This window comes from Scyliorhinus canicula, chromosome 14, assembly GCF_902713615.1.
Source record: "Scyliorhinus canicula chromosome 14, sScyCan1.1, whole genome shotgun sequence".
Classification (NCBI taxonomy): Eukaryota; Metazoa; Chordata; class Chondrichthyes; order Carcharhiniformes; family Scyliorhinidae; genus Scyliorhinus; species Scyliorhinus canicula.
Genome location: NC_052159.1, coordinates 57973459 through 57989122, shown reverse-complemented (window position 1 = coordinate 57989122; position 15664 = coordinate 57973459). Strand labels below are relative to the sequence as shown.

The 15664-nt window shown below is 44.0% G+C and overlaps 1 long non-coding RNA gene across 1 annotated transcript in view; it reads left to right on the top strand.

The window, feature by feature from the left end:
* The window catches only part of LOC119977138, a 250482-nt gene that overhangs the window by 136509 nt on the left and 98309 nt on the right, over positions 1–15664 (top strand). The window contains exon 3 of the long non-coding RNA XR_005463125.1: positions 11164–11268. This is a non-coding gene — a long non-coding RNA (uncharacterized LOC119977138). The remainder of the gene's footprint in view (positions 1–11163; positions 11269–15664) is intronic.

The window sequence follows — 15664 nt, the reverse complement described above, 5'->3', positions numbered from 1 at the left end:
ATCTAGGTTTAAGGCAACGACTGGTAGATAAGTATAGAGAGGTGGATGATGCCAAGAGGGCACATCAGTCTTGTCTAGCCCATCTGAGCAGTTCCCAAGTTCAATATGAAAAGGCCTATCAAGATGTGCAGCGTGCAGTCTTGGTAAGAGAAGAAGCAGAAAAGCAGGTAGAGACACTAAAGAAGCAGTGTAGTGACCTAAAGGCAGCTTTAAGGGTACTCCATGCTGCCACCACTAAGCAAAGGCAAAGCACAGTGGACCACGCGAAATGTAGGAAGCAGATTGCGCAGCTGCAATCTCTGCTTTCTGTGCAGAATGGGTTCCAAGAGACATTTGGGACACAGTTAGATGAAGAAAATGCCCCAGATTGGCAGGAGTTGAGTGAAACAGCGCAGCGCTATGTTCAGGGAACATGTGCGCCAGCAGCGCAACAGAAATGGAAAGCGCCCCAACCCCCCCACAGATCAGATAGCACCCGCACCAATGAACCCAGTCACCACCCAAAGAAAAGCAACCGCAGAAGGCACACCCGAGATCACATACACCACCCCCTTAACCGTAACACAACTAAGGGACGCGTGTGAGAAAATCACCCCGTTCCTCACCACTGCAGACCCCCACCAATTTTTCGCATGTGTGAAAGAGCAGGCGACCATGTACGGCCTGGATGAGCGAGAGCAGGTGAAGCTCACAGTTTTGAGTTTAGACTCATCAGTTGTAGCAACCCTCCCCGACCCACAGAACGTTGGAGGAGGCACCCTCGAAGAGATGCATACAGCTATTTTAGACACAATAGGGTACAACAGAGGAGACCCAGTCGAAGGCCTAAATAAGTGTAGGCAGAAAAGAACCGAGCACCCCACAGCATTCGCAGGAAGGCTGTGGATTCATTTCACTGCCGTTTTTGGTGATTTAGACCGCGCACATTTGACCCGAGATAACATGGTTAAATGGATCCGCACTATCATCTGCCACGCCACAGATGCAGGACAGAATGTCTGCTCCAAATATGACCCCTCAGAAGAGGCCCATAATGAAAAATGGGTATTGAAAAGATTGTCCCGCGCTTGGGAGCAATCAGTACAAGGCAAAACCGAATTTATAAAACCCAAGGAAGAGCAGGCAGATGCAGACATGCATCCAGTTAAAACATATCAAAACCCCACATGTGTAAATGAGGGAAGGAACAGCCCACAGCAGACCAAGTCACAGGAATGTTTTAACTGTGGACAGTTAGGACATTACGCTCGAGAATGTCATGCCCCCCCGAAACAGCAACAGAATCAGCCCACCAATGCCCCCCGAAGCAGCAACAAAACCAACAGCCCAGACCCCCAACTCAGGGAACAATACACAAGGGAACAATGCACCAGAGTGCCTGCTCCGCCTTATGTGCCTCAGGGGTCATGTTACAACTGTAGGCAGCCAGGACACTTTGCCCGAGATTGCAAGAGACCCCCACCACCAGCTAGACCCGCCACCAGATATGAAAGAGAACACCACCCACAGCAGCTACAAGGTCCCAGCTGCCCCATGCAAACTATGAGCGCTTACCCACCACTTCTCATGGCAGGGATACCTCAGCAATGCCAATTCATTTTTGTTTCTCTCCTTCCTCTCTTCTTCGGTCACACTGCACATATGCTAGTTACACCCCCAGCCAAATGTAATTTACAGTATCCTTCTTTCTGATGGAACCTGTACGATATTCGTTGCATGTTTGTTTGCATGTGTTTGTTAAATGTTCAGTGTTTAAATTTAAACAGCTTTTCACAGCCCCACGCCACCGCTGATGTAACCTGCAGTATGTTTAATGTTTGTTTGTTCTATGTTTGTCTTTCATTCAGCTCAGAACACCTAGGAGAATCAGCCCCAAGACTTTTCAGCTGAAAAGTTTGTGACCATCTCACATCTCACAGTACCACTGTAACCAAGATGTTTGTTTCCCCAACCCACCTCATATTGGCCCCCCCCGCCGTATCAGTTGAAATGTCTTCTGCTGAATCGATCAATGTTCACGACTTGTCTTCTGTTTACAGATGTTTGTTTTCACATGCCCGCTCATAACTGCCCTTTTGTATGGAGGACAGAAGATGCAACCCCACAATGAATACATTCTTGCCCGTTTGAATCTGGTCGCTCAGGCAGTGGAGAAACGGCACTGAGGACCCGCCCTGTCTGAGGACCACCCCTTTGGTCGGCTAAGCTCGGGTAGAGCACAGCACGCCCTACCCGGGGATTCCACCCAAATCTTACCCGTCGTGACCCATTCGCAACCCATTTCGCCTGTCTTATTTCTAAAAGTTTGTTTTCCTCTGGTTTCGTTTAACGCAGCCCTTTGGTTGCAACCCTCATGCTATTTAAATCCAGGAACATTTTGGGAAGGTAAATTGCAACAGTCTGCAAAACGGCTCGCACTGGTTTAATACTTAAGTATATTTCTGGTCCTAAATTCGCTTTTGAAAAAAAAAATGAGGGAGTCACATGGAGGTGACCATCATAAAGGGAAATTTGGAAAAAGAGGACAGATATACTTAAAATCAAGATATTAAGCTGAACACTGACAGATAATATGCTTGAACCCATAGCTTTCGGACGTTCGAGAGAGGAACCGAAGCAACAGCACAGCAAGATCCCAGGCAGGAAAGAGAAGAGAAGAGAGAGAGAAGATGAAGAGCACTCCAATTGCTATGTTTTTAGCTTTTGTGGCATCTGCGTGGTTGCGCGTGGACGCGAACCCCCTTTCCCACAGTACAACGTTTGCTAACTTCTCCCAAACCCAGACCACCCCCAGCCCAGTCAATAGTAACAGTACCCCGATCTGGTGTACCAGATTTCTGACATGGTACTCCTTGTCGTACGTTATAGAATCACTTTTAGCAATAGCGATCATCTGTATTATAGTCCAAACCCTCAGGATGAGGAAATGGAGAAGGAGAGCCTACCGCTCTCGTGCCTCAACAGTGTATAGAGTGAGATCCCCTATTTTTGGATTCCACCAGTCCCCCGAACCCCTGGAAATGTAATCAAGTATTTATTTTTACACTCGACTCCAAAGCTAAGTAACAAAACAGAGCCAAATCGAGTGTTAAGCACACTCACCCAGAACGAGCAACAGCCTTCATTTGCGGCGAGAAGCCCGTGAGGCCTCGTTAAGTGGATCAATTAACGTTGAATTGCATTGCCGGCCTCACTGAACCTAGCACGGGGAAGCTCGTGGCAATTCCCACTCGCTACCACACTAAGAAGTTTTTCCGGAGTATTGCGCACAAAGTGGTGATACCGGGGAAGAATTTGTGGACTTTCACGACAGCAAAACTGCCGCCGATCCTGGACCGATTCAGCAACTGTGGAGGGGCTGGCAGCCCAGCCCAGCCCAGCCCAGGCAGAAGCCCCCAACCAGCACCACAACTGTCAGCAAACTCTGGTGATGTTGGACGCTTTTTGTACCCCCCTCGCTCTTCCTCAGCAGCCACAACGCCGGTTACACGATTTTTAAAGGCACAAGTGAATAATGCCATCGGGAACTCGGCCCATTGGAGACGGAGCATCGTGGAGCCCCTGGAGAATACCGGGTTGGGCCCACTAATGACAAACAAACGGTGTTTACTGTACATGCGTTCCACACCGCACTGATGCCACTGTCGAGGTGACAGAGAATTGCGATTTTGCATCAAATCGGCACCCACCGTGATTTTGGCGTCGGATCCTATTCTTTGCCCATTCGCGCTTTGCAATTTTGGCCTCAGCCAACGGAGAATCCCGCCCATTTTATTCCAAACACAATAAAATTATTACATACAAAGGCTTTATTATATCATACAAACAGTTTGTCATTTTTATTTTCACAAAGTAACAGCAACAACCCTAAATCTCCTATCTCCCCTCAGCCCTACTCTGCTCAGTACCTTATCCCCTCCCCTCCTAACCCTCCTGTCCATCCCCCTTAAGGAAAGTGATGAATGGCGTCCACCTGGAATAGAGCCTTTCTTCCGACCCTCTCAGGGTATATTAATCTTTTCCAAGTCAGGGTGGTGAGTGACTTGGAGGGGAACCTCCAGGTGGTGGGGTTCCCAGGTATCCGTTGCTCTTGTCCTTCTTGATAACAGTGCTTGTGGGCTTGGAAGGTGCTGTCTGAGGAACCTTGGTGAGTTACTGCAGTGTATCCTGCAGATGGTACACATGGTTGCCACTGTTCGTCGGTGGTGGAGGGTTTGAATGTTTGTGGAATGGGGAGCAGTCAAGCAAGCGGCTTTGTCCTGGATGGTTCTGACCGCCAAGTGTTGGTGGATCTGCACTCATCCAGGCAAGTGGAGAGTATTCCATTGCACTCCTGACTTGTGCCTTGTAGATGGTGGTCAGGCTTCGGGGGTTCAGGAGGATTCCTAGCCTTTGATCTGCCCTGGTAGCCACAGTATTAATGTGGCTAGTCCATTTCAATTTCTGATCAATTGTAACCCCCAGGACGTTGATTGTGGGGGATTCAGCAATGGTAATGCCATTGAATGTCAAGGAGCGGTGTAGGAAATGGCTATTGCCTGGCACTTGTGTGGCACAAATGTAACTTGCCACTTGTCAGTCCAAGCCTGGATATTGACCATGTCTTGCTGCATTTGGACACAAACTGCTTCATTATCTGAGGAGTTGTGAATGGTGTTGAAATTGTGCAGTCATCTGTAAACATGCCCCCTTCTGACCTTCTGATGGAAGGGAGGTCTTTGATGAAGCAGCTGAAGATGGTTGGGCCTGAGGAACTCCTACGGTGATGTCCTGGAGCTGAGATGATTGACCTCAAAACCACCACAACCATTTTCCTTTGTGCCAATTATGACTCCAACCAACTCCAATCCTTTCATCAATATTCTCCACTCCCCAGTTCACCAGCCTCCTGATTTTACACCCAGGAATAGAATGTGACTGGAATGAAACAGACTTTGGCTTCTCAATATCCAAACGGAACATGACTATTTCCACATTATTACCAGATAGAGAGAGAACTAGCTTGGTGCATGAATAGAGAAACTCACCAAGGCACTAGAGCATTGGAATTGTCGAGTCTGGTGGTAACAAGTCATCAATGAGGATTCAGCAGCAGATGAACTGAGTTATGGATGGAGATCAATAAAATAATAATCTCTGTTTGTGTTACAAGAGGCATACATTAACACTTCAATGAAGTTATTGTGAAAATTCCCTAGTCACCACACTGCGACGCCTGTTCGGGTACACAGGAAGAATTCAGAATGTCCAATTCGCCTGACAAGCACGTCTTTCGGGACTTGTGGGAGGAAACAAGAGCACCCGGACGAAACCCACGCAAACACAGGGAGAACGTGCAGACTCCACACAGACAGTGACTCAAGCCGGGAATCGAACCCGGGTCCCTGGTGCTGTAAAGCAACAGTGCTAACCACTGTGCTACCGTGCCGCTCCTGGTGGAGATGGAGGCAGGCTGTCTTGATGGTGGAGAGGACATCATCTCAAAAGCTTAGCTCAGGATCAAATAGGATGCCAAGGTTTCAAATAGTTTGTTTCAGCTGGCCAGGAAGAGTGATGAAGTAAGTCGTCAGAGAATGAGAATTGTGCAGCAAAGAAGGGTTGCCTATCTGCAAACCAGGTTATCTAAACCTTAGGAAAACTATGTACTCTGCTTAGAAGAGTAAATTCTGTGTCAATTGAGTAACTGAAAGACAGAACGACCGTGAAAACAAACAGGCTCATAGCATTGGGAAGTCAGCCAAGGTAAAGGTAGCCACTACTTTTTCATCATACAAAATGAGGGGAACATTATGCATGCCACACATAGTTCTTATTACACAGTCAAACCACCACTGAGGTCGCGTACTAAGCCCTCAGAAAACAACTCTTTGTGCATCTGTGGCTATAATACAACAGGACAATTCCTGGTGTTATTACTATTTGGAAAAGTAAACTCAGTGCAATCTGATACAACATGTTCACATTAATCATGCACAACCAGATTTTAGGATGATTATTAGCTGTCATTCTAAAAAAATACAAAACAAGCTGTGCATGACATGAGGAAGATTTCTGAGGTGATAAAATTCATTTAATTCTAGCCATTAAGTCACATTCAATGACCTGAGAGTGTAGAGGAGTTGACTGTGTGATTGAGGGCGGCACGGTGGCACAGTGGTTAGCACTGTTGCCTCACAGTTCCACGGACCCAGGTTCAATTCCCGCCTCAGATGACTGTGTGGAGTTTGCACTTTCCCCCTGTGTCAGCGTGGGTTTCCTCCAGTTGCTCCGGTTTCCTCCCACAATCCAAAGATGTACAGGTGAGATGGATTGGCCATGCTAAATTGTCCCTTAGTGTCCAAAAGATTAGGTGGTGTTACAGGGATAGGGCGGGGGAGTGGGCTTAAGTAAGGTGCTCTTTCCAAGGGCCGGTGCAGACTCGATGGGCCAAATGGCCTCCTTCTGCACTATAACGTCTATGATTCTATGAAAACTCTTGGATATTGACTCATTGGCACGGTATCCCTGATCCAAATCATCCATTTTATATCAGCTCTGAGTCCACATTGCCTTCCCCACAAGAAAATCTGAGAATTGTGGCTACATTGACTTCCATGTTATGATTGATTGTTTAAAATATTAAAATAAAGCTTTCACATGCTTTGAAGATTGGGAAGAGTATAACAATAATAATCTTTATTATTATCACAAGTAGGCTTACATTAACACTACAATGAAGTTACTGTGAAAATCCCCTAGTCGCCACTTTCCGGCGCCTGTTCGGCTACACAGAGGGAGAATTCAGAATGTCCAAATTACCTAACAGTACGTCTTTCAGGACTTTGGGAGGAAACCAGAGCACCCGGAGGAAAGCCACTCAGGCACAGGGAGAACGTGCAGACTCCTGCATTGACTCCGCACAGACAATGACCCAAGCCGGGAATTGACCAGGGACCCTGGAGCTGTGAACATCAGTGCTACCCACTGTGCTACCAGGGCCCAGCTGAAGTTCCTGTGATCACTGTATTTTGCTGCAGCACTGTATCTTTCTCATCCAAAGACTCCTGACAGTAGAACAGATGGAGAAGGAGGAAGAAGCTACCTACAACAATGCAAAGCACTGACAAATGCTCAAGTTGTAAAATCGGCAACACATAATATAAACAGAGATCCAGTGAGAGCAATCTCTGACTGACTTCACAGCTCCCAATTATCCATTCCAACCCAGAGGCACCAGCCCTGGTAACTGAAAAGACAAATGTCACAGCTGTTTAATTGGTAACTGGTACCTATTTATTAAATTAGAATGCGTAGTAACCCAGCACAATTCCCGTTCTGTATTCAAACTTATCCAAACCTAATGTAAGAATAAAACATAAATGTTTCATATTTGTGTAGACAGAGTGGTCACGTGAGAACATGATGACACGGCTACAAAAATGGTCAAATAGCGAGAGCATGGGAGTTAACCCTGGGAGCATGAATAGAGTACAAGTCGGGTTGTTGAGTGTTGAGCTCGAAAGCGGAGTTGGGAGGGGAGATCATTTGGGGAGCATTGTGTGAGGCACTGCGTAGGGTAAAAGGGACCTCCTCTTGTGCAAGGATGAGCCTGATACAGTTTAAGGTGGTGCACAGGGTGCATATGACTCGGGCTAGAATGAGTGGGTTCTTTCAGGGGTAGCAGATGAGTGTGAGATGTGGGCGGGGGCCAGCGAATCACACGCACATGTTTTGGGGTTGCGAAAAATTGGGAAGATTCTGGGCGGGAGTGTTCGCGGTCTTAGCCAGGATAGTGGAGGAGGAGGTGGTCCCGGACCCCTTGGTGATGATATTTGGGGTTTCAGAGAAGCCAGAGCTCATGGAGAAGAGGAAGACCGAAATTGTGGCCTTCGCCTCTCTGATTGTATGGCGGCGAATTTTACTGGAGTGGCGGTTGGCATCACCACCAGGGGTAGCGGTTGGTTGGGTGACCTGTACGACTTCCTGCGGTTGGAGAAAATAAAGTATGAGTTAAGGGGCTCTGCAGGGGTTTTGAGAAAATGTAGGGATGTTTTTGACCATGTTTGAGGAGCTGTTCGTCGCAGGTGTGGCGGGGGGGGATGTTTCCCGGGGTGTTTATTTGCTGTAACCTGTTTTAATACATGTTTGTAATAAAATACATGTTAAAAAAATGTATAGTGTTGAGCTCAGGAATAAACTACCTTTGTTGGAAGTCCTTGATGTTGGATTTTACAATTTGTATCTGTACTCAGCAAAAGCAATTAATAGTTAACTGTGTTTCTCAAAAAGCCTGGTTGCCCAGTAATCAAATAAATGTGTGTAAAGCTCTGGTTGATAGTGAGTTCCTCTGCAGATAATGCTCTGAACCCACATGATGTAATTGATGACTTTATCTGTCCACGTAAGTAATCACGTTTGTTTTTATTTTAATTACCTTATTGTAACTACTCAGATGCTGTGACAACCATTAAACTGTCAGGGAACTAAACTGAGTCCAGACAGGTACACACACAGGCAACAAAATTAAATAAAAGCTAAGGAGAACAATTATAATAACAGAATCAGGCAAATAATCCAACCAGATTACATTCCGTTTTAGTCAAGATGCTCAATTGTCCAAACCAGCAAAGCACATCTGCTTTCAGCTCATCTCCCACAATCAGAATCAAATTCTGCTTGAGGGAAAAAAATTGAGTTTGGATAAGAATCACAAGGGACCTAAGAGACAGAAATCAGAGTCCACAGCACAGAATTGCTCTGAATTTCTTACTTAACCCAACAGATTTTTATTTTGGGTAGCCCAATGGTTAGAAAGATAGCGGGGTTTCATTTTTTAAATTCCTGACTATAAGCATTGTTGAAACAATGCAAGATATCCGTTTTGCTTAAATCCATGTTGCATCTGGCCTAAAATAATCCAACATTTAAGCACAGAACATGGATGGATATTTTACTTTGATTTAATTTGAATCATTCCAAACTCCTCTGAAATTCTAAATAGTTTGGTATAAAATCTGGTTAACAAGAGGTATTTTAACATGCAATATCTAGACAGCCCTTCAACTCGAGTGCCTAATCAAAATATTTTGAGCTCGAGACCGAAGGCTGTGTATCACTTCAATTCAGAATATGCAATTACTAATGTCTCTCAACTGAATTCGATGGGGTCACTGAATACGATGCCACACATTAGCCAGGCATGATAAACACAAGCTTTTGCTGCTGAATCATGCCTCCAACTGGCCTATCACAGAATTACAACAGCATTGCAATGAAGTCCTGCAGGCTGTATCGTGCATTCAATGGAAAAGTGACAAAAGAGGAAGAAAACATAAACAAAAATGGGATCTACACCAACTAGGAATGTGTTGCATCCAGTAACTTTGAGATTCAACCTATTTTTGAAGATAGTTATTTAATACTGATGAACGACTTAAATGGTTTGCCAGCAAGGTGGTCAAAACTGATAACATTAGTAATTTTGAGAAAGAATTGGACCGGTATTGGGGCAGCACGGTGGCACAGTGGTTAGCACTGCCTCCCAGCACTGAGGACCCAGTCTCCATCCCAGCGCTGGGTTACTGTCCGTGTAGAGTTTGCACATTCTCCCCGTATCGGTGTGGGCTTCACCCCCACAACCTAAAAGGTGAGCAGAGTAGAGGGATTGGCCATGCTAAATTGCCCCTTAATTGGAAAAAGTAATTGGGTACTCTAAATTTTTTTTTTTATTGGACCGATATCTGGTGAGAAAATCTATTGAGAGACCCAGGTGCAATGGATTGGACATAATATTCTAATTGAGACCGACCCAATGTTTTATAAAGCTTTATTATGCCTTCCTTGCTTTTGTATGCCATTTCTCTATTTATAAAGCTCAGGATCTTGTATGCTCTGTGTACTATTTCTCAACCTGCCTCACCACCTTCAATAATTTGTGTCCATATATGTCCAGGTCACTCTCTTCCAAAATGATGCACTATTTTATCTCTCAAATGTATCAATATACATTATCTATATTAAATTAATCTGCCACATATATATCCATTCCACCAGTCTAGCTATGTCCTCTTGAAGTCTATCACTATCCTCACAGTTCACAGCCAAGTTGTCTGTCATCCACAAATTTTGAAATTGTGCCCTGGACATCCAAGTCTAAATCATTAATATAATATCAAAAAAAGTAGTGGTCCTAATACCAACCCCTGATCAACCCCACTATATACCTTCCTTCAGTCCAAAATAACTGTACACCATGTGTCTCTGTTTCCTGTCACCGAGCCAACTTCATTTCCCTTTAATTTCATGGGCTTTAACTTTGTGAGCAAGTCTGTTATGTGGCACTTTATTAAATTACTTGTGGAGACCCATGTACAACTGCATTATCCTCATCAAGAAAGTCAATCAAATTAGCCAAACACAATTTACCTTTAACAAATATATGCTGATTTTTCTTATTTAATCCACACTGTCCAAGTGGCTGTTCATTTTGTTCCAGATTACCATTTGTAAAAACATTTCCACCACCAATGTTAAACCGATCGGCCTGAGTTGCTGAGGTTTTCCTTATCTCCGGAGAGTGCAACATTTGCAATTCTCCAGTCCTCTGGCACCACCCCTGAAAGGAGGATATAGCCAGTGCCTCTGCAATTTCCATCCTTTCTTACATCAGTACCCTCAGACACATCTGATAGGGTCCTAATGATTTATCAACTTTTAAGTAAAGCAAGCCTTTCTAATGCCTCCTTTAGCAATTTTTAGCCCACTGCCTCATCTTTCACTTTGACTTTGGCATCATCTTTTTCCTTGGTAAAGGTCGATGCAAAGTACTCATTTAGTATCTCCGCGATTCCCTTTGCTTCCATGCATTTATCTCCTTTTTAGTTGCAAATTGGAAAATATTCCTCCTTTTCCAATACTTTTACTAATTATATGACGATAGAAGACCCTTTTATGTTCTCTGCCAGCCTCTTCTCATGCTCTCTTTGCTATATTCAGCCTGGTCCTCACTTGCATTATCACCTTGACATCTGTCATACACTATTTTCTTGCTTCACCTTACTCCCTGTCTCCCTCTTCATCAAAGGAACTCTGTCTTTGTTTGTCCTACCTTTAACCTTTGTGAGAATGTACCTTGACTGGACTGAACTACCTCCTCTTTAAAGGCAACCCATTTCTCCTTTACAGTTTTGCCTGCCATCGGCAGGACCGGACGATTCCACCGACGTGAATGGCAGAAAGCTCCAGCCCCAACACGTCCTCACAAGTGGTAGTTTTTTCTTTCTAATGGCTGTAAGTGGGTCTATTTTGAATATTCCGTTGATTAATGAAAATATTTATATTTAATATCTACACTTTTCCTCTTTGAAGTTTATTAATGATGCTTGTTTTCTGCTGCTACCCCTCATTTCACCTGTTTCATCTTTGCATTGATTATATGCTAAAAAGAAACACAATGATTGTGCCTTCCTAATATCTCTCTCATTTCAGTGTAAAGCATACATCCAACATGTGGTGAACGATCATTTTCTAATGCTGTCACTAATTAAGCCTCAATTATAAAAGTAACACTCAAATAAGGGTTTTAAAATTTTATTTAACCACTCCTGATGTGTATGTACAACTACTGAGAGAGAATATTGGATGATTTTTTAAAAAATCATTTACGGGATGTGGGTTTCACTGGTTAAGCCAGCATGTATTGCCCATCCCCAGTTACCCTTCAGAAGGTGGTGGTGAGTTGTCTTCTTGCACCGCTGCAGTCCTTGAGGTCTAGGTACACCCACTATGCTGTTAGGGAGGGAGTTCCAGGATGTTGCCCATCCGCAATGCATGGATATAAAATCATAGGCTGTAAGTGTACCATTTCCTTTTACACACTCTCAAGTACAGATGGAAAACTTATATTAAGAATATTTCAAAATGCTCCCCCATTTAGTGAGGAAGACAGATACTGCAACACATCCTAAACCTAAATCAGTCACCAATATCTCAAGCTAGAAAATGATAGGTCTTCTTTCAACATACAGTATGATTGTATAGCATTCTGATGACATTTATTGTCAGTGAGTAGCACTATAAAAGGGAACATCCAAGAATTTAAGATAAAGCCCTTTCGATATGAGTACAGACTTTCTGAAAGACTAGCTGACTGTTACTCTGGTTTATGAGCATTGTGAAGCTCAATTTTTGGTGATCTGCCAAACAGCCATGAATATCAAAGGATTTCTATTCCCTCCACTGCAGCTTTACAGGTCAACAATGAGCTTTCTCTGTCTGACTTTGTGGTATATATCGGTGCTCTTCTGTGCATCAAATGATAGAAAGTTCTTGGATAAGAGTTCTCAGGATCAAAAGCTTTAGGTTGAGCTGTTTAAGTCACAGTATCTGAATCACTGAAATTTCATTTTGAATGTTAATGTATAGTTTACTGTTCAACATGCTCTATTTAAATATTCACTGGAGTATTTACATTAAAATAAGCAAAATACTGCAGATGCCGGAATCTGAAACAAGAACAGAGGAAGCTGGCAAAACTCAGCAGGTCTGGCAGCATCCATCAGAGAAGAGACACAGTTAACATCTCAAGTCATGGACCCTTCACCAGAACTGAAAAGAGGGAGAATGTTAGAGCAAAAGAACAACTTTAAGAACAAATGGCAGTTGTCCTGGTGTGAGAGTCACTGAGTCAATGCATGTCAGGAATATTTTTTTTTTTAAAGAGAGGAAAGGGGGAGAAAAGATGGGGGAGAAAAGTCAAAATCTAAAGTTGGCGAACTCAACATTGAGTCCCGAGGGCTGCAACGTGCCCAATTGGAAGATCCCATCTCGCGTTGGAATTCACTGGAGCATTGCAGCAAACCAAGGACAGACATATGGGCATGAGAGCAAGATGCTGAGTTAAAATGGCAGGCAACAGGAAGGTTGGGGTCATGCTTGCACTCTGAGCAAAGGTGTTCTGCAAAGCAGTCACCCAGTCTGCATTTAGTCTCCCAAACGTAGAGATCACATTGAGAGAAGAGAATACAATAGACCAAATTGAAGAGATGCAAGTGAAACGCTGCTTAACCTGAAAGGAGTATTTGGACCACTGAACAGAGAGGAGGAAGGAGATGAAGGGGCAGGTGGGAAACCTGCGATTGCAAGGCCAGATGTCGTGGGAAGATGATGAGGAGTTGGGAATGGTTGAGGAGTGTACCAGGGTGTCACAGAGGGAGCAGTCTATGTGGAATGCTGACAGGGGGTGTGAAGGGAATACCTTTAGTGGTTGCATCACTAAAATGATGCAACTAAATTCATCACTAAATTCAAACATCCTTTGAATGTGGAGGCTGGTGAGGTGAAAAGTGAAGATAGGGGGACCCAATCATGGTTCTGGGAGGGACAGGAATATGTGAGGGCAGAGGTGAGGGAAATGGGTTGAATCTGGTTGAGTGCCCTGTCAACCACAGTGGGAGGGAAACCTTGGTTAAGGAAAAAGGCAGACATGTCAGAAGCACCATTTTAGAAGATGGCATCATCAGAACAGGAGATACAGAGGCGGAGAAACTGGAATAGTGGGACGGAGGCCTTAGAGGCATTGGGGGGTGAGGAGCTATCGTCAAGGTAGCTGTGGGAATCGGTGGGTTTATAATGAATATTGGTGGTCGGTCCATCACCAGAAATGGAGACAGAGAGGTCAAGGAAAGGGAGTGAAGTGATATGGATGTATCTTAAAAAGTAATATAGTAGCTTTACTGCAGTACAAAAACTGACATAAAACCCTTATAGTTTATAGAGTGCTGAAAATAACACATTTGATTACTATTGGAAAATTCTGTTCCTAACAAAAATGTATCAAAGTGATGGATATCAGCATTTACAAAAGTTAATTAATTTTACCAATAGCCTACGTCTTAAATGTAGAGTATTCCTACAATTTGGAGCTTTCCCATTACAACAAAATCAAAGCCAATTTATATATCTATAGCAGGTACAAATTTAACCAAACTAAGCTTCTTTCTTTTTACACTTCATTCTATTCATCTTTTATGGTAGGTTTCTGACCAAAAGTTGAGCAGTGCATGAATTCTCACCCTGTGCTGACCCCTCGCAAATTTCCAGGATCAGTCTCATTAAAAAATTTAGAATCAGCTAGCTCAGCATGGGCTCTCATCTCTCAGCAGGCGGGCAAGACATTTGGTTGTTGGTGCAGCATTTAAACTCCATATCAGGTGAAACCATGCTAATGAAGCCAGCAAAGGCGTAACTTTTTCAAATTCTCTCACACAATGTGGGTGTCACTGGCAAGGCCAGCACTTATTGCCCATCCTTCCCCTGAGAAGGTGGTGGTGAGCTGTCTTCTTGAACTGCTGCAGTCTATGTGGTGGAGGTACACCCACAGTGATGTTAGGAAGGGAGTTCTAGAAATACAGCCCAGGAATGGTGATTTAGTTCCAAGTTAGGATGGTGTGTAACTTGGAGGGGAATTTGCAGGTGATGGGGTTCCCATGGGTCTGCTGCCCATGTCCTTCTAGATGGTAACTGTCATGGGCTTAGAAGGTGCTGTCAAAGGAGCCTTGGTGAGTTGCTGCAGTGCCCCCTGTAGGTAGTACACATTGTTGCCACTGTGTGTCTGTGGTAGAAGGGTGAATGTTTGAGCAAATGTGATTGGCCATCCAACCTTATTTTCCTGTAAGGTTGGCTCTCATTTGGTGGGGTAGTGGGTCTTGGGTCTTGATCCAGCCTTGTTGGAATCTGAAAGGGGCAGCCAACATGAAAATAAAGCTGGGTAAAAGGTGTGGTGAACGTATTGCTACTGCAATTCACCACTGTATTGTACTGTATTATGTTGATGCCCCTGTGGGCTCTGCCTGTGGCTCCGCCCCCTAGGGGGGTGGTATATAAACCTGCAGCCTGTAGGTGGCACTCAGTACAGAGCAGTCGCAGGCAGGCACAGATCTAGCTGATTAAAACCACTGTTCACTTCTACTAATCGTCTCGTGTGAATTGATGGTCACATCAAAAGGTAAGTAACATTTTTCCAGGTACTGCTAATATGGAATTTTTCAACAATGCTTAGCAGTAATCACAAGAAGAAGGTTCAATTTTATCTAGATTTTTATTAACTTTTAATTACATAGAATGAACAGAAATTACATGCAGTTGATTAAACAAATTCTGGGCTAGTGCTTTTGGTGCACATTGCTGGCTTTGAAAGCAGACCAAGGCAGGCCAGCAGCACGGTTCAATTCCCGTACCAGCCTCCCCGAACAGGCACCGGAATGTGGTGACTAGGGGCTTTTCACAGTAACTTCATTTGAAGCCTACTTGTGACAATAAGCAATTTTCATTTCATTTAATTTCAGAAATATCGTTCTGTACTCAAATGAATTTAGAAGTAAAAGAAACATTCTTACAGAAGCATTCTTTGGCCTGCCCATTACCTGAAAGTCAGAATCAACTTCAGACCAACTTTGCAAATTTTCCCTCAATGTAACGTGAAAAGACAGGAAACGCTTGAGATGTGATGTCACATAAATTCAGAGTGCCTCAGAAATATGAAACCTGAAACCCAATTTCACTTTGTCCCTTTGAACAAAATTTAGAAGCATTTCATTACAATGGGAAGTCTTGTTTTGTTTAACTGGCAGCTGTGTGAATGGTTGAATCATGTCACCATCTGGTGGCACTCAAAATTAAACATGGC